General features: G+C 41.8%; 1 protein-coding gene and 1 long non-coding RNA gene across 14 annotated transcripts in view; one reads left to right on the top strand and one right to left on the bottom strand.

Moving 5' to 3' along the window:
• Nucleotides 1-10,813, top strand: part of LOC309614520 — a 29,645-nt gene extending 18,832 nt beyond the window's left edge. Inside the window, exons 2-4 of one of the 2 annotated variants that reach the window (XR_014236228.1) lie at nt 3,229-3,344; nt 6,791-6,911; nt 9,435-10,813. This is a non-coding gene — a long non-coding RNA (uncharacterized lncRNA). Of the gene's footprint in view, nt 1-1,396; nt 3,345-6,790; nt 6,912-9,434 lie in introns of both variants that reach the window. The other variant, XR_014236229.1, reaches the window with a different exon arrangement.
• The window catches only part of LOC309614518 (uncharacterized protein), a 368,580-nt gene that overhangs the window by 179,279 nt on the left and 164,881 nt on the right, over nt 1-24,420 (bottom strand). The window lies entirely within an intron of this gene.

The following is a 24,420-nucleotide window of genomic DNA, read 5'->3' as shown; positions in this document are numbered from 1 at the left end:
CTGGGCAGAATTCCCAGTTACTTTCCACTAGGAAATGCCCTCAGCACACAGCTTTGCAAGGAGGTCCGGTCAGAGGTCTTCAGCGAGGACGCGGCGGGAGGGCTCCGCCCTGCTGTCGAGTCCTGCGCCCCCACGTCATGGCCAGCTGCCACGATCCACGAAAGCCACGCGCTTTTGTTGTGCACACTTTGCAGATCAGGAAGCAGCTTTAGAGCAATACGCCTCCCAGAGGTAAACGGCTGTGAGTAGAGGTGCCTCGACTCAAACACATGGCAGTGAGTCTACACAGCTTCATAACCACCAGCTTCCTACACCTTCCTGGACAGTCTATTTCTTTTCTTCTTACAAAGATTTATAAGAATTTGCAAAAACGGATGCTATCTGTTATTATCAGTGGTGAGAAAAACTCTGTAACCAGATGCTATCTGTTATTTCTTGCATTCCATATATTTTATATAACAGAAAGTATGGAATCACACTATCATGTTTTTCTACATATACTTTGGAGCAAAAAAACCAATTTTGTTATCTCTGAGAAGTATAACAGATAAAGCTTCACCGCTCTCCATCTCTCAGCCGCTGAAGCTGGTAACGAGCAGGCACATCAGCCCTGGTCCCACCCTGGGACCAGGGCTCAGGTCCCCAACCAAAGGGCGGGCCAGAAGCCAGTGTCATGCGGGGTGCCGTACAGCCTGGGACAGACAGGAGGACGTCACACGCTAGAGTCTGAAAGTGACAACGGCAGTGTGATTTATACAAATGACGGCAAAGCGTGATTTTATTTTATACACACAAAAAGGAAACGCAGACATTACTACTATTCCCATTTCACAGGTAAAATCACTGAGGTGATGAAAGAATTCAGGGATCACCCAGCTGGCAGGGAGCAGAGCAGTGACCTAACCAAGGGCATTTCACAGCAAAATCATGTTGCATCCACTGTGTTATTCTCTATAATTATCCTATAAGTATATGGAATATAACTATATCTGTGTGTGTGGGTATGTGTATGTATGTGTATGTGTGTGTACATACATCCAACCAATTCTTTCAGAAGCATTTAGAAAATAAACGAATTAAGCATTCAAAAATTTACATGTCAGTGTATAGGATAGGTATGCTAAACAGCATAAAAAATAATGTGTAGAAATAATATTGAAACAGAGCAGGACCCTATGGTCCTTACCCCCCATTTCCTCCACCTGCCTTTTGTCTGTAGAAAAACTGTAGCCAAAGAATATGTTTAATCAGAGAGGTCAGAAAATGCTGAAGCAAAGAAATGCAGCCAAAAGGGACAAAAAAATAATAGTTTAGTTATTAAGCAAAGCCCAGGACCTTTAGTTCCTCAAGGGCTACAGATAATAATCTGACCTGTATCCTGTGAGGTGTCTTGCAGATACTGAAACCCTCACCAGGTGGAAGAAGTTAACTACATGATGACCAGACTGTAACCATGATGTAAGCTGCTACAAGTGCAAGAACTGGCCTCAAGGAAATGGGAACAAGCTGACCCTGGAGCTGAAGATTACCTGTACCTAAAACAATCGAGATGACGCTGGTTAGACGACCAGTGACCAATTTTAAGATGCCTGTCCGAGCTGCCTGTGCTGTTTCTGAATGTAGCCCCTCCCTCTGTCTATAAAAGCTCTTGCCCACTGATTGTCAGTCGGGGGAGTCAGCCTTTGGACACAAGTTCGCCCTCTCCCCGGGTTGCCGGCCTCTGAAACAAAGCAAACTTTCCTTTCCACCAAAGTTGCCTCTCGAGTATTGGCTTTAGGGCGGCGAGTAGCAGGACCCCACTTTTGGTAACAATATAATGTGTTAGATAAATTTTCTCTTGCTAAAAAGACAATGATCATTTGATCTGGAATTTAAAGCAGTTTTTTAAAACTCAAAAAAAAAATCATAATGCAAATGATGATTTAAGACAAACAGCTTTGGACACATCACCCACTTAAAGAAAGAAAACATGACCAATACTTTTGAGGCTCGTGGGAGCTGCTCTGACTGTGTTTCTCCTACCCCTGAAGATAAGCATGGGGACAGCGGAACATACTTGACTCTGTCGTCTTATTTCACCCCTGCAACTCCACAAGCTCCTAGAGCGTAGCTGCATGTGTCACCCTGACACAGATGGAAAGTGGGCACACTTCCTTCTCTCACTCCGCGGTGCACCTGGAGATCCAGCCACACGGGCGCACGTCTCTGCCGTTAGGAGCCTGTTATTGGATAGCCCCCCAGTTCAGCGCTCTGTCCTGCTAGTGATGAATGCTTGCGATGTTTTCAGCTTTTGTACCATGAACAGTCTCACACGTGCTTCTTCACATGTACAAAGGTCTCTCTAGACCAGCCATCAGCAAACATTCATTGTAAAGGCCCAGAGAGTAAATGTTTTCATTGCCTTCCACACGTTGCAATCACTCAACTCTTCCATCTTGCACAAAAGCAGCCAGAGACAACATTTAAAAGTGGACACTGCTGTGTCAGAATAAAACTTTATTTACAAAATCAGGCATGGGTGGGATTTGGCCTGTGGGCTTGGGTTTGCAGATCCCTGCTCTAGAACATGCCAAGGGTAGAGCTTCGAATGCTGTGTGCAGAGCATCATGTGTGGAATTTTGATAGATAATGGTAAACTGCTGCCCAAAACATGTGTGCAACACTAGCTGCCTGGACTCCTTGCTTGGTGCCTGCAATAAACGCTGCCCTTCCCTTCACCACACACACAAAAAATATGTGTGCAACTCATACTCTCACAATGAGCACACAGAAGGTCTCTATCATACATATCCATGTGCATAGCTTCAATTTTAATAGATGGTGCCAGCTGCCATCCAAAGTGGCACATTGTACTCTCCCAATAAGCATTCAGAAATCTTCTGTGATACAGTTCCTAGCTAAGTGAATCTCTTAGCCTTTGGCACACTGTCATTTATTCTTCAAAAAAGTTTTGAGTTTGGTCAACTCTCATTACTGCTGCCTTCCTCCTTCTCCTGCTCCCCCTCCTGCATTTTTTTCCTTAATTTCTGCAGATAGCTGGGCTTTTTATATCTCCAAGTACTTGTTTGCATGTTTGAGTGCTTGTTTAGTTCAGACTCGAGTATTTCCTTCTGTTTCAATCTATTTCCTGGGAGGAGTTTTCTCTGAAATGTTTTGATCTGCATTTCTGTTTTCTTGCTACACAGTTTTATAGGCAATAGGTCTTCTCTCTCTCTTTTTTATTCCCAGGTGTTTCATGAACTGGGTTTCCAGCCAGTAGCGCAGTCTTCTGCCCCCACCGCGAGGCATGGCATCTTCAACTGCAACGTTGGTGGTGACGGGATTGGAGCAGGCAGCACTGGCTGGTTTGTTTCTCTTTCATCCCTACAGATTCTTGATTTCACTTCCTTCTGCTTTCACGTCACCGTCCCCAGAAACAATGCTGTCTCTGGTTACGTTCAGCCTGTAACTGGCCTCAATTCCCAAGTTCCGGAGCTGCATTAGCTCATTTAGTACCTGGTGTTGAAATTCTTCTTTCAATCAACTTTTTTTTCCTGCAGTTCATGTTTGCCCTGATCCCCTTTCTTTGTCCACAGAGATGTTTTATTACCCATCCTTCTCTCCACACCCACAGACATGCAGTGGAAGTGGCCTTCGATGGAACTTGGTGGTTATTCTCAAACTTACAGTAACTTGAAACTCATGCCATTTTCTGTCTTCCACTAATTCTCAATGTATGAGTCACATGTTTTTTGATGTGTCCTCTTTGCTGGTCTTAGAGTTTTGTGGGAGACTGTGTTGAGAGATTTAGAATCAAGTGACCATTATTTTCCAAGGATCTACTTGAAAATAAGTCTACTTTGAAATTTTGTGTTAATCTGATGAATGTGAAATGGTGTTTCACTATGATTTTGCGTTCTCCTGATTGATTATGTAGCCGAGCATCTTCTATGTATTTATTTGGCATTCTTTTTTTCTTATGTAAAATTCCTGCTTATACCTTTTATCCATTTTTCTATTGGGTTATGTTTTTCTTTCTTACTTTAGGAGTTCTGTATATATTGTGGATGCTAATACTTTGTTTTCTATGTTCAAATGTATTTCTCCAAATTTGTGACTGTTTTTTATCCTTCTCATTATGTTGGACTTTGATGAGAATATTTTCTTAATTTTAAGGTCAGTTTTATCATTTTTTTATAGTTAGTATTTTTTCTCTTAAAATATTCTTTTCTTCCTCAATGTCATAAAGATATTCTCCTTTATGTTTTGTAAAGTTAAAAATTTTTCCTCTCAGATTTAAATCCCTCATCTATTTGGAATTGATTGTCATATATGCTGTGAGATAGGACTCCATACTCATTTTTAGCCAATTGTTACAGCACCATGGATTAAATACGTTCTAATTTCTCACTAATTTGTCTTAAGTTCTTTCAAATATCATGTTTCCATATATAAGCACATTTTTGGTGGCTCTCTTTTGCATTCTATTGGTCTATTTGTCGATTCTGGACTCAGTACTGCACTGTCTTAATTACTGCCTAAATGTTGCTACCTGGAACATCATATCATTCCACTGGGCTCTTCTTGGCCATCTTCCCTACCAAGTTAATTTTAAATCAGCTTGTTGATGCCACAACAAAGCACTAATTGGATCTTAATTGGAATTACAATAAATATATCATTTGGGGGCAGTGCTGGCCCATTTGTTTTATTGAATGTTACTACTCCTGAATAAGATAGTGGTCTCCATTTCTGTAGGTATACTTTAACAACTCTCCACAGAATTTTATAATTTTCTTCCTAGCACATTGTACAACTTTTGTTAATCTTTCTCCTCATTTGGTATTGCAATTTAATTTCTCTAATGTTCCTCTTAGTTTACTAAGTAATTTGCAAATATAATTATAACAGTATTATTGTATCCTTTCCAGTATTTCTTTCTTTTCTATTTTATTGTCTTGGTTATGATTTTCAGTACAATCATACCTCAGTATTCATGGGGGGACTGGTTCCAGGCCCCCCTCCATGGATACCAAAATCCACGGATGCTCAAGTCCCTTATATAAAATGGAGTTGTATTTGCATGTAACTTATGCGCATCTTCCTGTATACTTTAAATCACCTCTAGATAACTTATAATTCCTATTACAATGTAAATACTATGTAAATAGCTGTAAATATAATGTAAATGCTATGTAAATAGTTACTGGAGCATGGCAAATTCAAGCTTTTCTTTTTGAAATTGACTTGAATTTTTTTGTTTTTGATCTGTGGTTGGTTGAATCCCTGGATGTAGAAGTGAGGGTGTGGAGGGGTGACTGCACAACTTTGAATATAAATCATGGCAGTTGCCATCCTTGTCTTACTTATGTTTTTAAATGAAATGCTTTTAACATTTAATAGTTTGCAGTAGATTTTTTGAGATGCTCTTTATTAAGTTAGGATACTCTATTTTTCCTAGAACGCTAAGGGCTTTTCTTAAATTCAAGAGAGTTGTTCCATTTCTCATGGAATGTTTTTTCTACCAATACTGAAATGATCATTTTTTTCCCTTTTTAATCTGTTCATGACGTAAATTTCATCAATACTTAAAAAATTTTGTACCAATTATATTACCAGAATGAAACCAATTATACTATCAGAATGAAATTATATTACCAGAATGAAACTTTGGTCATATTTTATACATACATTGCTCAACTTGGATTTTCAATGCTTTGTTTAGAATTTTTATCTAAATTTATATGAGTTATTATCTTACAAAAGTTCCTTTTTTCATACTGTCATTTTTTTTAATGTCTAAATGTTGCTGTCCTCAGAAAGCAAGTTAGTGTTCTGTGTCCCCTCCTTTTATATTCCCAGAAAGACTCCACGGGATTTGGAACTGTCCGGATTATATTTATAAATCAAGTACTAGGTTTGATTTGAAGAACATACGTACAAAATTTATTTTGAAAAACTTCCTTCCCCTTTGAAGTCATAACATCTAGACTGTTTTGCCAAAGCTTTGAGTTTCTCGTTATTGCTGTGTGCCCTACCCTGCACTTCCAACAAAATAAGTAAATAATGTGTTATGTTAAAAATAAGTTTTAATTATTGGTGTGAGCTGAACTGTGTCCTCAAGAAAGATCTGTTGAAGCCCTCACCCCACACCTGTGCATGTGGTCTCATAATTTGGAAGTATGGTCCTTGCAGATGTTTTCAAGTTAAGATGAGTCAGTAGGCTGGGCTCTAATCTAACATGACTGGTATCCTTATGAGAAGAGGGAAATGCAGACACGGACATGAAACCGCATACAAGCCCCCGGGTCCTTGTCTTTTGAAGTAAAGGCTGACTCAGGAGTTAATGATGAGAAACATGAAGATGTAGAGACAAAGAAAGAGCTGTTGGGCTGGGGACCTGGTAACAGTTTAGACTATAATTCTGCCACATGGCAGAATCACCAAACTCCCAGTTCCCTAAAAGATACAGATAAAGGCCTGACACACATTCCTAAGTTGTTTGTACAGGACACAGATCCCCACCGGATGAAAATTGCTGACCACAAGGGCATAGACCCCAGACTGGTTGAAACCAGAAGGTTGATGATGCTTGAAACTTCACCTTGGTGCCAACCATTCCGAGAACTGCCCACGAGCTGACCACGCCCTGCTCCTTGGACACTGTAAGACTCCTCACTACCCTGCAGGGCGGGTCACACAGTCTTGAGAGCGTTAGCCTGCTGCGGCCCCCTTTGCCTGGCAAAGCAATAAAGCTACTCTTTTCTACTTCACCCAGAACTCTGTCTCTGTGTTTCTATTCGGTGAACAGAGACCGAGTTTCGGCAACAGACACACAGTGAGGACACCATGGATGACAGAAGCAGACCGTGTGTGGCAGCCACAAGCCAAGAAAGGCCAAGGATTGCTGGCAAACCGCCAGAAACTAAGAGGTAAAGCGTTTGCCCTTAAGGGTTTCAGAGGGAGCGTGGTCCTGCTGACCCCTTAAATTCAGGCTTCTAGCCTCCAGAACTGCCAGACGCGACATTTCTGATGTCTGCAGCCAGCCAGTTTGTGGCTCTTGTTAGGGCAGCCCTAGAAAACTAATGCAATTATTAGCTCCCATAATTTCATACTAAATTCACTCCTAATTTCTAAAATAGTTTTCCTGCCAAGTGTTACCATTGTCCTGTTTTTCTGCTCATTTTTAAGGTAATTTTGATTGTATCTTTGAAGGTATTTTTAAATTAATGTCTTAGAATAAGTTCTAACGATATGTTGCATTCTGAATTGTTAAATCATACAGCATGAGAAATAATGGTTAATGGAAATCGGAAAGTTGAAAAGGTGAAATTAATGGCCATGAGTTGTAAGAGTTCAGAAAATATGTGGTAGTTTGAGATCTTAAAAATTAGAACATTGAACTTTCCCTGACAGTGTAATCTTGGTTTTGTTCATTTCAGTCCTTTACTACTTATCTGCTTTGCTGCTCATAACCAATTCAGCTAAACATTAAACATTCCCGTCCCTGTTGTAACTTGCTGCTTTATACTGTGGCTCACCCCAGAGCTCTGAGAAATGCTGAGAGTCCTTTAACCGTGCTTAGTACAAGTACCATCCTGAGTAACTTATTCATGCTACGTAGCTGGTGCTTGAAGCATTACCAATCGTGAGCTCCAACCTCAGTAGAGGGAAGTTGGAGAACCATAAATTCTCAAAATGCTTATTGATTCATGTGCATGACTCAGGAGAATGTCGGCTCTATTTTTTTTTTAACTTTTTCAATTGTAGACATTGTCACTCCTCTTTCTTGGTTATAGTTAGTCACTCGCGGCGACAGAAAGAGCTTCTGCAGTGGTATCTCGGGTGTGTCACTTCACCTGTCAGAGTTCCTCCCTAAACCTAGCACTCAACGACGTATGTTCCGTACTCAAAATACTAACCCGGTGTAAAGGCGGCATGGCTATGGCTGTACAGATTTATACAATCTGAGGTGGCATCTGATGCACAGAGCTCCTGAGGGTGACAAAGACAGCCCCCACCAACCTCCTTCCTGCTGAGCACAGGTGCGAACCTGCAGGCTGCAGGTGCGCCTGACCGCAGCACTGCCCGAAGTAAGTGCCAAGTTAGAAGGCACTGCCCAGAGCAAGTGTGGAAACTGCCTTCACGGGGTCTCCTGGCTTTGACAATATAAAGTTTAACTGTGTTTATATTTGGCTTCAAACCTTCCTATTACTGCCAAACAGAAACACACATGGAATAATAAGAGGAAACAAAGTCTAGCCATGTTTAAAAGTGGTACTTTTGTTGCTACTTTGATGTACAAAGAATGCAACGAAAAGATTCTCAGACCTTGAAATGAGCTACTTCGTGCCCCAAAGACAAGGATGTTGACCCACATCTAATTTCATAAGGACAGTTTGCCTTCATGTCTGTTTGAAAAGGATGGATAATAATAAGAACTCTCATTTAACTGGATCATTCAGAGACACGAGGGCAGAAGGTCCTGTATGGAGTTTTTCAGGGCTGTGCCTGCCCGCCTGATTCAGGGTGAAGGACCGATCATGCAGCAATTATGACTTAAATGAAACAAAAGCCTTTACCACAAACAATGAGGAATGGCGTTTTGTGATAAAATGTCCTTATGGAAAAGCTTTCGGAGACTCTCCTGAATTTTTAGTACAAATATAATCATTTAGTAGCTTTTAGGGAGAAAATATGAAACATGTCATTCTAAAAAGCAAAATGCCCTTGTGACTTTGAGAATTCCCCAGAGACAGAGAATTCAGGGGGAGAAGCCTATAGAAATAAGTCTTGTGACTTTTTAAACTGACTACACCAAGCCCAAACTCTGTTTAGATTCTTCACTAATTGGGCACCAAAACCTAAGTTTCCTTGTCCTGCCAATTCCTCACCAGTGTACTGTTTCTTTGTCTAAGAAGTATAAAAGCTGCCTGAATCAAAATTTGTTTCTTTTTCATCTGCTAAGCTGTATTGTGTCAACTGTATTATTAGTTCAGCCACAGGACTCAAGAGGGGCGGTGGGGGGTGGGGTGGGGGAATGTCCCCTCCAGCTTGAGAGAAGTAAATGACACACTATCACACACTAAGACACGTCCAGCATGATGGTCACATCAGAAACACTGACAGTGTGACATTACAGTTAATTGAGAGCCACTTAAACACCAGAAAGAAAAGTTAGTCTCTTCACCTGGAGGAAATTTTCCTCAAAATTCTTTTTTACTAAACGCTGACATCAGGACTCTAAATGCTTCCTGAAAGATTTTACTGCACTGTAACTTTTTTCTTTTAAAATTCTTCTACAATTAAAATGTCATGCATTTTGGATAGCTATAAAGCTCTATCTTTAAGATACATTATCTCTGTAACTGAAATGGCACAGAAAATTAAGCAAATGGGGAAAATGAACTGTCACTTTTTTTTCTTACAATGTTATCCACTTTTTGCTTTTATAGGAGGAGGAACGTTTCTACGGCTACATTACAGGAGGAAAGTAATCTAAGCTACTTTATGTGATATTTTATAGAGAACTAAAAATGTAATGGTCATCAAATTTTCAAAAGCAGACTATAGAATATAGAACTCAATAAATATGTCCTATAATAAAAGGAATCATTTAAACTCTACCTTGCGATCAGTTAGAGAAAAAGGGAAAGAGATGGGACTAAAGAATAGTTTTAAGAAAGAACGAGAAGAAACAGAAGGATAAAAACATAAAATCAATGACGGGAGAGAATCAGGAGCAAGACAGAGGTCGGTCCACGAGGTCACGGAGCCTGGGACCGACTCCCACACAGGAAAAACTATCGGTTTGTGTCTGCCGGAAATTCATGTGTATGGAACACCGGCATTTTGAAAAAACATTCTGAGGAAATCTTTCATGAATATAAGATTTCGACATTTCCAGCACGGCAACTATTAACAAGAAAATCCCCTCCTCTTTTCTTTCACTCCGGTGGTAGACATGGATGAAATACAAATACTGAAAAAATAAACACCTTTACTAAATTCTACCAACATACAGTAAACTTTGAAATCTCTGGCCCTAAGAAATGTTTTCTTTTTGCTTAAAAGGCTATTAACAAGTAAGTATTGGGGTTAAAGACATGTAAGCCCCAGACAGACTTTTCCTCATATCACAACCATAAAGAAAAATAACTAAAAAGGGAAAGGAATATGTTTTCCTCTGTGTGAGATGTTACTGACTGTCACGTCTACAAACCATATAAAATTAACACATTTCCTTCAGTGAGCATCCCACACTTAAGGAAATACAGTAATAACGCATGGTGTTAGTTCCTGACTGTGACATAAACTGAGGCAGCAGATGGATGGGCCCCTGGGCTGGACAGCTGGGGTTTGCCCATGGAGTAACTCTGAAGCTTGGTTCTCACCCAGATGCTCCAAGGACAAAGCCAGTGGCAGAAGCTGAGCTCTGCTGAAGTAAAGAGATAAGATGAGCACTCCTGAGGTCAAGGAAAACCTCCTGTCTGCGTATGTGCAGGAAGGCTCCTTGGGGGTCCAAAACGGGGGGGGCTGCCACCCCGTAATAAGTGTGGACCTGCACCCACAGGCCTCTGCGGTGGGATCCGTCTTTGCAAAAAGTTGTGCACGCATGTCGGGGAGGTCCTGGGACCAGTCAGGTGTGAAAAAAGAAACTAGACAATTGGCCACATGTGAACAAAGACCCGGAAGGACTGTCCTATATATGTGATTTAACTCACCTCCTTACTGTACTCCTCCTGTTAGAGAGGACGCCCACACCCTTTCCCTCTGGGTGTGTATTTCTTCCTAGCTTCTGACTTAAGTAAATAAACTGCTTCTCTGTGTGCTCTCCCACTTGTCCTGCTGTGTCTCTAATAATAAACTTTGCACCTGTTTTTACAGTTTTTGCCTCCTTGAAACATTCTTGTTTGCTAACGGAGAAAGAGCTAGGGCCAGTTAGCTTCTAGCTTCTAGCCTCTAGCCCCTGGTGGTCTGGCGGCTAGGATTCCTGGTTTTTATCCAGGCTACCCAGGTTCCCTCGCTTCAGGACCAGTCACTGCTGCCCTCCGAGATCAAAACGATTAACCCTTTTCACTCAGTCCACAAATTAATGACTCCTAGAGCTTTCTAGCCACTAGTCTGGGATTAAAAATATGACTAACTGACAGCCTCTGCTCTAAAAAAATCATAGGCCAGTCAGGAGGCATAATCAGATGTTTGAGACATAAACTATAGTACATAAAAGCACGCCATGGTATTATAAATAGGGGGCAATGAACAAAAGACGTTATCAGTGAAATTCAAGGCATTTGACAAAAATGCTTGGAGATTTCTTCAAGGTTTTGAAGTCATACTCCATGTCATTATAGTAGTAATAGTAAGATAGCTTGAGAGATAGACATAGATGATGATAGATAGATAAATAGATAAACAGATAGATAAGAGTCTTTTCTACACGATAGCTAGGAGATAAACATTTTATTTTTATTGTCCTATTTAATCTTAACTATAAAAATTTGATTTATAAATTTCATTTGTGTCCGCAAAACTGCAAAACGATTTTGGTTTGGTACCCTTACAAAAGGCTACCCTGTGAGAAAGAATCAGGAAGAGCATCTAGAACCCCCATGGTCTGACATCAGAGCCTTTATCCCTATGTGCTGTCTTATAACGTTTCTCACCATCTCCTTCTGTTCCAAAGCCAAAGCCACCAATGGCAATTTTTTAAAAGGAAGAAATTGGCAATGGTGAGTTTTGCAGAGTGGCTGTGTACCCCTCACCCCCCAAAGACGTGCACATCCTAATCCCTAGAACCTGTGAACATGTTAACATAGCAAAAGAGACTTTGCAAATGTGATAAGGCGTGAACCTCCGACACACTTACCATGGTTTTATACCCAGACAACCGTTTTGTTTCTCACTCTCAGTACAATATTCAATACATTACATGAGATAGTCAACACTTTAGTATAGAATAGGCTTGTTTGTTAGATGGTTTTGCCCAACTGTAGGCTAATTAATGTAAGTGTTCTGAGCATCTGAAGTAGACTAAACTATGATGTTCAGTAGGTTAGGTGTATTAAATGCTTTTTCGACTTCTATGTTTTCAACTTAGGAGGGGTTTATTGGATGTAATGCCATCACAGGTTGAGGAAGATCTGTACTCAGCTCTACCGTTATAGTGGGAAAGTGGCCGTAGTAGATAATATACAAATGAACAGGCGGGGCTGAGTGACAATAAGACTGTAAGCGCAGGTGGCCTCCTGTAGGCTGCAGTTTCCTGAGCCCTGTGTTCGAGTCTGGCTCGCAGGGCGTCCACATTCACGCTGACGTTTTAGCACTCATAGAGCTGGCTTCCCTCCCCGAAGTGCCCTGGGGTCCGTGGGCTGCCAGAGGCTCCCGAGGGACTGGGCATCTCCCTCTGGAGGAATCACCTAAAAGATGCAGCTGAGCCACCGACCCTAAGAGAGATGTGCTTGGACCAGGAAAACACCTGGGGTGGGTCAGGCTAGTCACTGAGCGACTGCTTGGAGGCACGTTCACCACGAAGCAAGCGAAAGTAACTCTCCAGAGTCAGGGCCCCAGCGCCCCTCGCAGGCCCTAGAGCTCGCCTGCGATGTTTCCAGGTGGCACACGTGCTCACAAGACGCTTGTCTGCGTAAGCTTCGGGCCCCGCGATCCTGGACCCTCCTGCCTGTCAACACTGCTCCAGATGCTGGGAAATCACCGTGAAATGAAACAGTCGTCAGGATGACCGGAACAGACAAACGCCTTGAAGTCACATTTTGGAGACCGTTAAATGCAGGAATGGCATGGATTTCATCTGTCCTGCCCACTCCTCCCGAATCCTGGTTTATAAATAACAGTAACATAATAAATGTCTGTGGAGCTAAGATGCTACTGAGAGAATCAATGTGTGGAGAAACTAAGTCATTGTAGAAGGAAGGTTTTTTTTAATGGATTAAAGAAATTAGAAAAATAGAGAATTAAGAAAATTATGGGACAAAAGAAACTATCAAATTGTTTTAAAAGAAAGGTATGCTTAATTAAAAAGTAAAAGTTGAAACTATGGAAGAGAAAACAGTGAAGGATTGAAAGACATGATAAAATTTGGTTTTCAGGGGGAAAAAACAATGCCATAGAGTAACTGAAGAGACATGAATGGTAGAAGCCATCACAGTAAGTCAAGGTATATTGGAAAACAGGCAACAGACAGCTATGCTACTGCTTTCTTTCTTTTTAAAATGTATTTTGTAAGCAGAGGTTTGCAAGACTTTTTAAAAAATCTACTACTCCTGATGAGACCCACCCTCACTTCAGGTGACTTTCAGGGCGGTCAGACTGCCCGACCCTTTAAGCCGCCAGCAGGACGCCTCTGGCTAACGGGACCCTCGCCGACAACCGCACGGCCCCCCGCGGCTCCTCTCTTAGTTTCTAAGGGAAGATTATGTGAGATTCTAGCAGACGATGCCTGCGGGGGCCTCTCTTGCTCCAGCTACTGACACTAATGGATCTTGGCTCCGCTCAGCAGAGAGATAAACGTGGTCTGGAGATTTCCTGCAGTCACAGAGACCAGCTCCAACCGACCACCCACGGTCCCCAGAACAAAGGAGACTCGACGGGGAACTTGAAGGTAGGACTCGCTTCTGCTTGATTTGCGACTGAGATGCAGAAGCTGAGTTTTTGCCCTTTCCACGTGTCAGAGAGATTCCGTGTCTGAGACGCCAGCGGGCGGCAGCCCTGCGGTTCTGTGTGTACCGACCGTGGGCACAGGGACCCCGGGACCCCCGGCCCCGAAGACCTTCCCCAGCAGAGTGGATGGTTCCTTTGCCTCCACTGAGCTCAGCAGTAACTGAGTCCTAAGAGGCGGGCAGTGACACGCGAGTCTGGGGGAAAACAGCACGACATTAACCACTTCCATGCTAATCAAGACATGAGTTCCAACTGGCCCTGCTTTTTCCTCAAGAGCTTGTAACAAAGCAATTTTCTAGGTTTAACTCACAGAAGGGAAAACAAGGACTTGATCACATTTTTAGTTTCTCAACAGCAACTCTTCCACTTGAAATCTAAGAACCTGTGTGTTACATTTTATTTTTTAATATTTTGGTGAATGTTTCTGCCATCGCCATTTTAAGGACGGTCACAGATATGGCATATATGAGCCCATACACATCAGGGCTGATACTAACACCAAATATTTTATTAAGGATTTGGGGTAATGAATAGAAAAGTTGATAAAACATTTTGGTCTATTATGTTCCTAAAGGGATTATCTACTGGGGACTGTTCATGGTCAGCAAGTCTTTATGAAATAAGAAAAATAAGCTTAAAATCCAGATTTCAATTCCCTAACTAGAAATGGGTTGCAAATAAGTTCCAGTGCTAGTATTCATGTTAAAATCACAAAAAATTACACTACTACATTTAAAGGTTTTTTTTTGTAGTTATTGAAATGTTTTGTTCTCTGTTAAGATATATTAAAAAGGCTAATGATTTAATAGTCCACATCCCTAATCTAAAGCAACAGGAATGAAAATACCTAAAAAACAAAAATAACTTTAAAAATCTGTTCATTAATCCTCTGCCTATTTAACAAGTATTTCTAAAAACTGGGCGTTGTAGACACAAAGGGTAGAAAGCGTAAGGAGATGCTATTTTTCCCCAGAACATTTTCAGTTTAATGAAAAGTTGATAAACAGTCACAATATGAACTATTTTAATAGAAACAAGTACAAGGAAAAGTTGGGTCTTTAGGAGAAACAAGATGAGGAAACTGATCTGGGTCCGGAAGACCGAGGGAGTCCCTGCCAAGCAGGTAAAGGAAAGAAATGTCTTCTAGGTAAAAAACAGAGCTTATGGGGCGACCTGAAGCCTGGAAAGGTCACCGCATTCTCAGGAAAGGGGAGAGTGAGCGACAGTAGAGTTTGGGTTGGGAAGCGACAAGAAATATGACTGAAAATTTAGATTAGGACCAGAGTCTGAAGGGACTTGTTCTCAAGTATAATATTTTTCTTAACCTAATTGGAAAGAGAAAATCCTATGATGTTGTTAAGCAGAGAGGTGATAGGTTCTAATTTGTCCTTTTCAATAAATCTGATGCTGTAAGAAAAAAGGAAAGTGGTGCAGGCAGAGAGAGCTGCTGTGAAAATTCAGGTGGAGAGAAGCCTAGAATACAGACTGAATTAAGGAAGGAAAAACCTCTGTTTAAACAATGGTATCAAGGCGAAAATAGTAGGGAAAAAATACATAATTTAGAATGAGTGCATTTTCTGCTTCTGACTGTGGAGCTGTAAGCTCCATACTGGGAGCAAACCAGTCCTTCCATTACAAACGACCATAAAAGAGAACAAAATAGATGAATGCATGGTTTACAAACACTGGAGAATAAGCAGCGTAAAACTAAGAAACCTGAGAAAAGTAAAACTTGTAACAATGGTCCAGCTTTCTGCCAGGCAGGATGCTGGAGTCCAAGCAAAGCAAGGGGTGCCGGGTTGGGGGTCCTCTTGGCTTGTCCTGCACTCCCACTGAGACAAGGCACGAAGCAGCGTCTACACAAGTCCAGGCTGCAATCCAGTAATTGACATGTATTTAAAAGTTACAAGACAGGCAAGGAAACTGAACATATAGTCCAGACCTAAGAAAGTAAGTAGTCAAGAGTAATCACCTCTGAAACTATGGCTGTGATGTTGAATTGATCAGAGATGGACATTAAAGCAGTTATTATAAATGTATGCAAAAAATTAAAGAAGCTATGTTCTTAATGAGCTAACACAGGCAAATGTCAACAGAGAGCTAAGAACCATAAAAAATATAAACACTAGAACTAGTGTGACTAAAATGAAAATTTCACTTGACATATATTAGACAGCAGAAGAGTCAATGAGCTTGAAAGAAAGATGGTGGCGCAGTGGCTAGGAGTCCGCCTGCCAATGCAGGGGACGCGGGTTCGAGCCCTGGTCCAGGAAGATCCCACATGCTGTGGAGCAACTAAGCCCGTGCGCCACAACTACTGATCCTGCGCTCTAGAGCCTGTGAGCCACAACTACTGAGCCTGCGCTCTAGAGCCCACGAGCCACAACTACTGGGCCCACATGCCTAGAGCCTGTGCTCCGCAACAAGAGAAGCCACCACAATGAGAAGCCCACACACCGCAACGAAGAGTAGCCCCCACTCGCCGCAACTAGAGAAAGCCCGTGCACAGCAACGAAGACCCAACACAGCCCAAAATAAATAAATAAATTTATTTTAATAAAAAGGAAGAAAGAAAATATCCAAACCTGAAGAACAGATAAACATAGTGATCCAGAAGTTACGAGGTTAGGTTTTTATTCAAGAAAAATGGATACATGAGTCCACAAAAAGACCTACATGTGAGTGTTCATGGCAGCATTATTCAGAAGAGGTAAAAACTGGACACAACCGAAGTGGCCACCCAGGTGAAGGAATAAACAAATACTCATACGTTCACACAGACAAGCTGCTCACAACTGACAGCAACAAAGTGTATCATCTGTTGATACATCTGACACACAGATGAATTTTCAAAAACATGGTGAGCAAAACAAGCCAAGCTTAAAAGGAAACCATAAACACGACGAAAAGACAACCCTCAGAATGGGAGAAAATATTTGAAAATGAAGCAACTGACAAAGGATTAATCTCCAAAACATACAAGCAGCTCATGCAGCTCAATATCAAAAAAACAAACAACCCAATCCAAAAATGGGCAGAAGACCTAAATAGACATTTCTCCAAAGAAGATATACAGATTGCCAACAAACACATGAAAGGATGCTCAACATCACTAATCATCTGAGAAATGCAAATCAAAACTACAATGAGGTATCACCTCACACCAGTCAGAATATCTATCACCAAAAAATCTACAAACAATAAATTCTGGAGAGGGTGTGGAGAAAAGGGAACCCTCTTGCAGTGTTGGTGGGAATGTAAATTGATACAGCCACTATGGAGAACAGTATGGAGGTCCCTTAAAAAACTAAAAATAGAACTACCATATGACCCAGCAATCCCACTACTGGGCATATACCCTGAGAAAACCATAATTCAAAAAGAATCATGTACCACAATGTTCATTGCAGCACTATTTACAATAGCCAGGACATGGAAGCAACCTAAGTGTCCATCGACAGATGAATGGATAAGGAAGATGTGGTACATATATACAATTGAATATTACTCAGCCATAAAAAGAAACGAAATTGAGTTATTTGTAGTGAGGTGGATGGACCTAGAGTCTGTCATACACAGTGAAGTAAGTCAGAAAGAGAAAAACAAATACCGTATGCTAGCACATATATGTGGAATCTAAAAAAAAAAACGGTCATGAAGAACCTAGGGGCAAGACAGGAATAAAGATGCAGACGTAGAGAATGGACTTGAGGACACGGGGAGGGGGAAGGGTAAGCTGGGATGAAGTGAGAGAGTGGCATGGACATATATACACTACCAAATGTAAAATAGATAGCTAGTGGGAAGCAGCCACATAGCACAGGGAGATCAGCTCGGTGCTTTGTGACCACCTAGAGGGGTGGGATAGGGAGGATGGGAGGGAGACGCAAGAGGGAGGAGATATGGGGACATACGTATATGTATAGCTGATTCACTTTGTTATAAAGCAGAAACCAACACACCATTGTAAAGCAATTATACTCCAATAAAGATGTTAAAAAAAAAAAATCAAGCCAAGCTTAAAAGAGCACATGCAGTAGGATTCCATTTATATGAAGTCCTAGAACAGGCAAAACTGATATTTAGTTACAGAAATCTGACCAGAGCGTGAGGCAAGTTTCTGCGTGAGGAGATATTTTTTGTCTTTACTGGGTGATGATTACACTAGTAGGAATGCTATTCAAGTCATCAAATTCAACATTGAAAACATGTGCATTGTACTGAATGTTACTGTCAACATATAATGATAAAAATTTTTATTTTTTTCTGTCGGATTTTCATGATTTAGGCAAAATACATCAAACTGTGTTCAGATGCAGAGATTTTTGGTAAAACAGAATTAAAAAATAAAATAAAGCATACCTCTTGTTCATTATAAAGTTTTCCTTTTTTGAATTTTATTTTATTTTATACAGCATGTTCTTATTAGTTAGCTACTTTATACACATCAGTGTATACACGTCAATCCCAATCTCCCAATTCATCCCACCACCACCCACACTTTGCCCCTTGGTGTCCATACATTTGTTCTGTACATCTGTGTGTCTATTTCTGCCTTGCAAACTGGTTCATCTATGCCATTTTTCTAGATTCCACATATATGCATTAATATACAATTTTTGTTTTTCTCTTTCTGACTTACTGCACTCTGTATGACACTCTCTAGGTCCATCCACATCTCCACAAATGACCCAATTTCGTTCCTTTTTATGGCTGAGTAATATTCCATTGTATATATGTACCACATCTTTATCCATTCATCTGTTGATGGGCATTTAGGTTGCTTCCATGACCTGGCTATTGCAAATAGTGCTGCAGTGAACATTGGGGTGCATGTGTCTTTTCGAATTATGGTTTTCTCAGGGTATATGCCTGGTAGTGGGAATGCTGTGTCATATGGTAGCTCTGTTTTTAGTTTTTTAAGAAACCTCCATACTGTTCTCCATAGTGGCTGTATCAATTTACATTCCCACCAACACTGCAAGAGGGTTCCCTTTTCTCCACACCCTCTCCAGTATTTATTGTTTGTAGATTTTTTGGTGATAGATATTCTGACTGGTGTGAGGTGATACCTCTTTGTAGTTTTGATTTGCATTTCTCAGATGATTAGTGATGTTGAGCATCCTTTCATGTGTTTGTTGGCAATCTGTATATCTTCTTTGGAGAAATGTCTATTTAGGTCTTCTGCCCATTTTTGGATTGGGTTGTTTGTTTTTTTGATATTGAGCTGCATGAGCTGCTTGTATGTTTTGGAGGTTAATCCTTTGGCAGTTGCTTTGTTTGCAAATATTTTCTCCCATTCTGAGGGCTGTCTTTTCGTCTTGTTTATGGTTTCCTTTGCTGTGCAAAAGCTTTTAAGTTTCATTAGGTCCCATTTGTTTATTTTTATTTCCATTTCTCTAGGAGGTGGATCAAAAAGGATCTTGCTGTGATTTATGTCATAGAGTGTTCTGCCTATGTTTTCCTCTAAGAGTTTGATAGTGTCTGGCCTTACATCTAGGTCTTTAATCCACTTTGAGTTTATTTTTGTGCATGGTGTTAGGGAGTGTTCTAATTTCATTCTTTTACATGTAGCTGTCCACTTTTCCCAGCACCACTTATTGAAGAGGCTGTCTTTTCTCCATTGCATATTCTTGCCTCCTTTATCAAAAATAAGGTGACCATATGTGCATGGGTTTATCTCTGGACTTTCTATCCTGTTCCATTGACCTATATGTCTGTTTTTGTGCCTGTAACATATTATCTTATAAAGTTTTCTATAAAGAATTTATTATGATTTCATATTGTATATAACCAGGAACAATTAAGTTAGAGTATAATATTAGTATATATTAGTAAAAATATATAGTATAATAGTATAATATACTATAGATTTCTTCAGTTGAATTATTATAATTGTAAAATAATCTAATATAGCATCAAATTTCAAAGGTGGGAATAAAAGCAGATTCGGAAAAAAAGATAGATATATATTTATCATTTCATTTCATTTCTAAAACACAAGTACTAAGACTCACAACTATAAAATCCACACAAGTGATGCTAAATTCAGTGTCATGCTTTAAGGTGTTGAACTAATTATTTTGCATTCTGTTTCTGCAAAATGAATGACACTGACTCCTTCTAAGCCCTGGACCTTGGGGGTATCTGACTGACAACCAGATTTTAATTTGCCTCTTGTCACTTTTTATTTGCTCAGCCGTGTGTCTCCCTTCCCTGCAGGGCTACAGAGCTGACTGAAAGAGTTTTTAATTTTTGGAAATTGGGGTTAAGATAATGCAAGAATCAAGTATGTGGTTTTCTCTGTAGTCACTTTTCATTCCTTTTTATTATATAAAATTAAGACATCGTAGTTGACTGAAGCTGCTAAATAGCTGAAGAAAATAAGGTGGTATGCATCAGTGTAAAAACCTAGTTTTCACCTAAGAAAACTTTATCTGGTCAGGGTTTTACCCTGAGGAACGTATAAAATCCAGGGCCCTCGGAGGCTGAACGGAGCCACCCAGGCAGGTCACACGTCCCGGGGTCCCTGGAACTGCCAGGGGGTGCTGGCCCCGCGCTGAGCCCAGGGAGTTAAAGGAAAACTGGACAGTTGATCTGCAACCACGGAGGACGTGCTCTCCGTCCCCTGTCATTAGATTACAGGTTCCCCAGAAAGGCAGGGGCAGGTGGGAAGAAGATGACCGGGAGAGGGGAAGCTCTGACCGCGGCGTTGACGGGCAGATAACACGACCTGGCGTATAATTGTACAAGATGGAATGTTCACAACATGATTGCTTGAAAAAACCTGACGCTCGGGGTTCCTGTCCCAGCTATGCCAAGAAAGACCCCGTGTGAACGTGGGGCTGGGGGAGAGCCGTCCTCAGGGCGCCAAGTACAAAACAGAACAAGGGAAAGTGGAGACGGGGAGAAAAACTAAGCCTGAACACAGAGCCGCCAAGACGGGAGGTGGAGAGACACACAGGGCCTCGGAGGCCTGGCTGTATTGAAACAGTCCGGTCTCCTGCAAGGCAGGGACAAAACCCCTCCCTCCCAAAGGGACAGGGGACAAGGACGGCTGAGCAAAAGGACTAAGAAAGAATGGCAGTTTCACATCTGGGGGCTGCTCTCCGGCGGGGGTTCCCTGGGGCGATGAGGTGAGGGCACGCGCTTCACACGCCTGCTGAGCCCCGGAAGGAAGGGCGGCCAGTAAATAGTTGTTAATATCGACGTGGCTTCCAGGAATCTCTGAGTCGTCTAAAAATGAAGGCAGAATTTGGGCGTGTAGTTTTGTTGCCTTCTTCTACAAAGAAGGCCCACAGTTTCTATCAGATTTATAAAATGGTCCTCCATAAAGTGGTTAAGAATCACTGTTCTACAGCAAGTGAAGTCGCTGCTACACGTAAAGATGAAGGGAAGATGTTATGAAAGGTCCCTGAAGGCAGGGACGGGTGTGAAAGTCGAGAAACCGTTAGAAGCATGAGTCAGAAACCCTGGAGAAGGAAGGCCAAGCATGGGAAGAGCGGACATCTCCCTCGGACGGCAGGGAGGAGAGACAGAAGCTCTGAGAAGGTCACTGAGAGCCTCACCGAGGGACCCAAAAGTGGACAGAGGGGAGACACTCAACGGCTCTATTTTTGGTTTTTTGTTTTCTTAATATTGTCAAGCAAAGCAGCTGTACGATGGGTGCAGGGACTGAACATGTTCCTTAACTGGTGAGTCGTAAGCTATTGTGTAAAGCAGCCGAGGCAGCCGCACACCCCTGTGACGATGGGCAACACGTGAGCTTGTGTTTACACTCCAGAGCAGCAGTGGCCACACCCACAAAAATATACACGTGACATTTTCAAAAGAGGGTCCAAAAATAGCTTTTAAAATGGTCTGCCTCTGAGAATTTAGGTTCGCCACTCAATGGATAATTAATCTTCACATTCTGCTCATTATGTTTTGTAAAGAATAAAAAGAAACAGGCGATATGATTTTTTTGAGCAAAGATAATACTATAAAAAGAAAATAATTCATTTTCGTAGGGGCTTTAACTAAAACAACTCTTTAAAAAATAGAATCCTTTTGACAAAAAAATAAAATTAAATTAAAAAAAAATTTTTAAGATTTCCAAAGATTACCAAGGGATAATCTTTAAAAATCACCGAAGGGGAAAGGGGGTGGGTATAAATTCGGAGTTTCGCTCGCTGCCTTCCCCATGGGGAGCTCTGAGAAGCCACCACCTGCTCGGTTACTTCTGCATCCTTACACGCATCCATCATGGACACAGCAAGGTGTGCTTAAGATGCTGACATCTTGTCTCCTCTACTAAAGAAAGACTGTGTTAAGGATGAGATGATGCCTTATTTATCTTTGTACCTCAAGTACCAATCCCCCTGACCTGCACATAGTACTGGTTTATACACATTTGGAGAACTAAACTAAATAAGTCAAAGAGAATAAAAAGGTCACTGAGGAGGTAAAGCTGTCTTAGAGATTTTGGTCAATGGAGGCACATCAAGCCCTCTATGTTTGGAATCATAATACCTGTAGATCATGGTCACAGCAGTAATGATGGTCACAGCTCACTTCAGCTAAGCCCTTTCTACGTGCCAGCACTGTGGAAGAACTTTGTCTGTATTAACTGATTCAATCCTCCTGGCAGTGGAGTAGATCCTACGATTATCCCGAGTTTACAGGTAAGAATCCGAGGTACAAAGATGTCTAGTCACTTGCTCAAGGTCTCTCAATGGTGCTGAGATGAGGAATCACAGTAAGAATATAAACAGGCTGCACAACATGAGTCCAGGACCACCATGGCACGCTGTCTGGGGAGAAGCAGGAGCAGGGCAGTGCTGCAGGATGGCATTTCAAGGTGCTCCTTTCTGGACCAACCACTGCAAAGCCTCAGCCTGAGCTTTATTTGACCGTGAAGACAGCGATCATGTTATCTTGAATATGTCCTGGTGTCGCAAAGCATCCCAGGTGCCTTCATCAGGACAAATGGGGCGTTTGTGGCTTCACTGGTCTCAACACACTCCGACTCCAATTATAATAAAATAGCGCCTACCTGCAGCACGATGCTCATCTGTGGGCAGCAGCATACAACCAGGTGTGCCTGACCTGACGAGGCCTGGCAGGGCCACTGGGTCTGACGCTGCCTGGTGGAGGCTGGCACCACCGAGCCTGCTCCCTGGGGTGGGACCACGTGGAGCGGACCCGTGGCATAAACTAACGCCACTTAGATTCTGCGAGGAACAAGTTTCCTTCTCTTTGAGACTGACCTGACTGCGATGGCCGCCAGCCCAGGGGTGGTACCTGCACATGAAACTGAAAACACCCCGCAGTCACTTTGTTATAAAGCAGAAACTAACACACCATTGTAAGGCAATTATACTCTAATAAAGATGTTAAAAAAAAAAAAAGAAAAAAAAAACACCCCGCAGTCTTCACTATCCCTGTTGTGATTTACGGAGATCATAAAAACTCAGTAGAACTGAAGGGACAACAATTTTGTAATCAAAATAAAATAAGTTCTTACTGTGAAAACAAATGTCTTCGTGTGGACTTAATTGCACTGTCAACCTTCGGCCCAGCATCAAGAATGGATGATTCAACAAAGCCATCCCCAGCTCAACTACCCTGTATGGCTTTGAAAATCAATTCTCTAACTAAACATATCAAACATCAATGCATGCCAGCATGTGCCTCGGCCGTGGAAGCGTGCACTCGGCTTCCTGAGGCAACCCTTTCCCCTTCGCGAGTAGAGCCTGGGTACACTATGTCAACATCCTTTGCCTGATTTCATCAAACAAGCCTTCTGACAGGTCTCCCATCCTCTAGCTTTCTCCTGGCTTCAGTCCATCTCCTCCAGGATGAACCAGCCACGTGGCTGACAAGACCTTGGTGCTCCGGCCAGGTGTCAGGCCTGAGCTTCTGAGGTGGGAGAGCCGAGTTCAGGACATTGATCCACCAGAGACCTCCCGGCCCCTCGTAATATCAATTGGCAAGAGCTCTCCCAGAGATCTCCATCTCAGCGATAAGACCCAGCTCCACTCAACGACCAGCAAGCTCCAGTGCTGGACACCCCATGCCAAACAACTAGCAAGACAGGAACACAACCCCACCCATTAGCAGAGAGCCTGCCTAAAATCATACCACATTCACAGACACCCCAAAACACACCACTGGACGCAGTCCTGCCCACCAGAAAGACAAGGTGCAGCCTCATCCATCACAACATAGGCACCAGTCCCCTCCACCAGGAAGCCTACATAACCCATTGAACCAACCTTAGACACTGGGGGCAGACACCAAAAAAAACCGGAACTACGAACCTACAGCCTGTGAAAAGGAGACCCCAAACAGAGTAAGTTAAGCAAAATGAGAAGACAGAGAAATGTGCAGCAGATGAAGGAGCAAGGTAGACCCACCAGACCAAACAAATGAAGAGGAAATAGGCAGTAAACCTGAAAAAGAATTCAGAGTAACGATAGTAAAGATGACCCAAAATCTTGGAACTAGAATGGAGAAAATACAAGAAACGTTGAACAAGGACCTAGAAGAACTAAAGAGCAAACAAACAATGATGAACAACACAATAAAAGAAATTAAAAATTCTCTAGAAGGATCATAGCAGAATAACTGAGGCAGAAGAAAGGATAAGTGACCTGAAAGATAAAATAGTGGAAATAACTACCACAGAGCAGAATACAGTAAAAAGAATGAAAAGAACTGAGGACAAGTCTCAGTGACCTCTGGGACAACATTAAACACACCAACATTTGAATTATATGGGTC

Source organism: Balaenoptera borealis (assembly GCF_965194805.1).
Source record: "Balaenoptera borealis genome assembly, chromosome: 17".
Taxonomy (NCBI): Eukaryota; Metazoa; Chordata; class Mammalia; order Artiodactyla; family Balaenopteridae; genus Balaenoptera; species Balaenoptera borealis.
The sequence above is the reverse complement of the archived record's forward strand: the minus strand, read 5'-3'. Positions and strand labels throughout refer to the sequence as shown.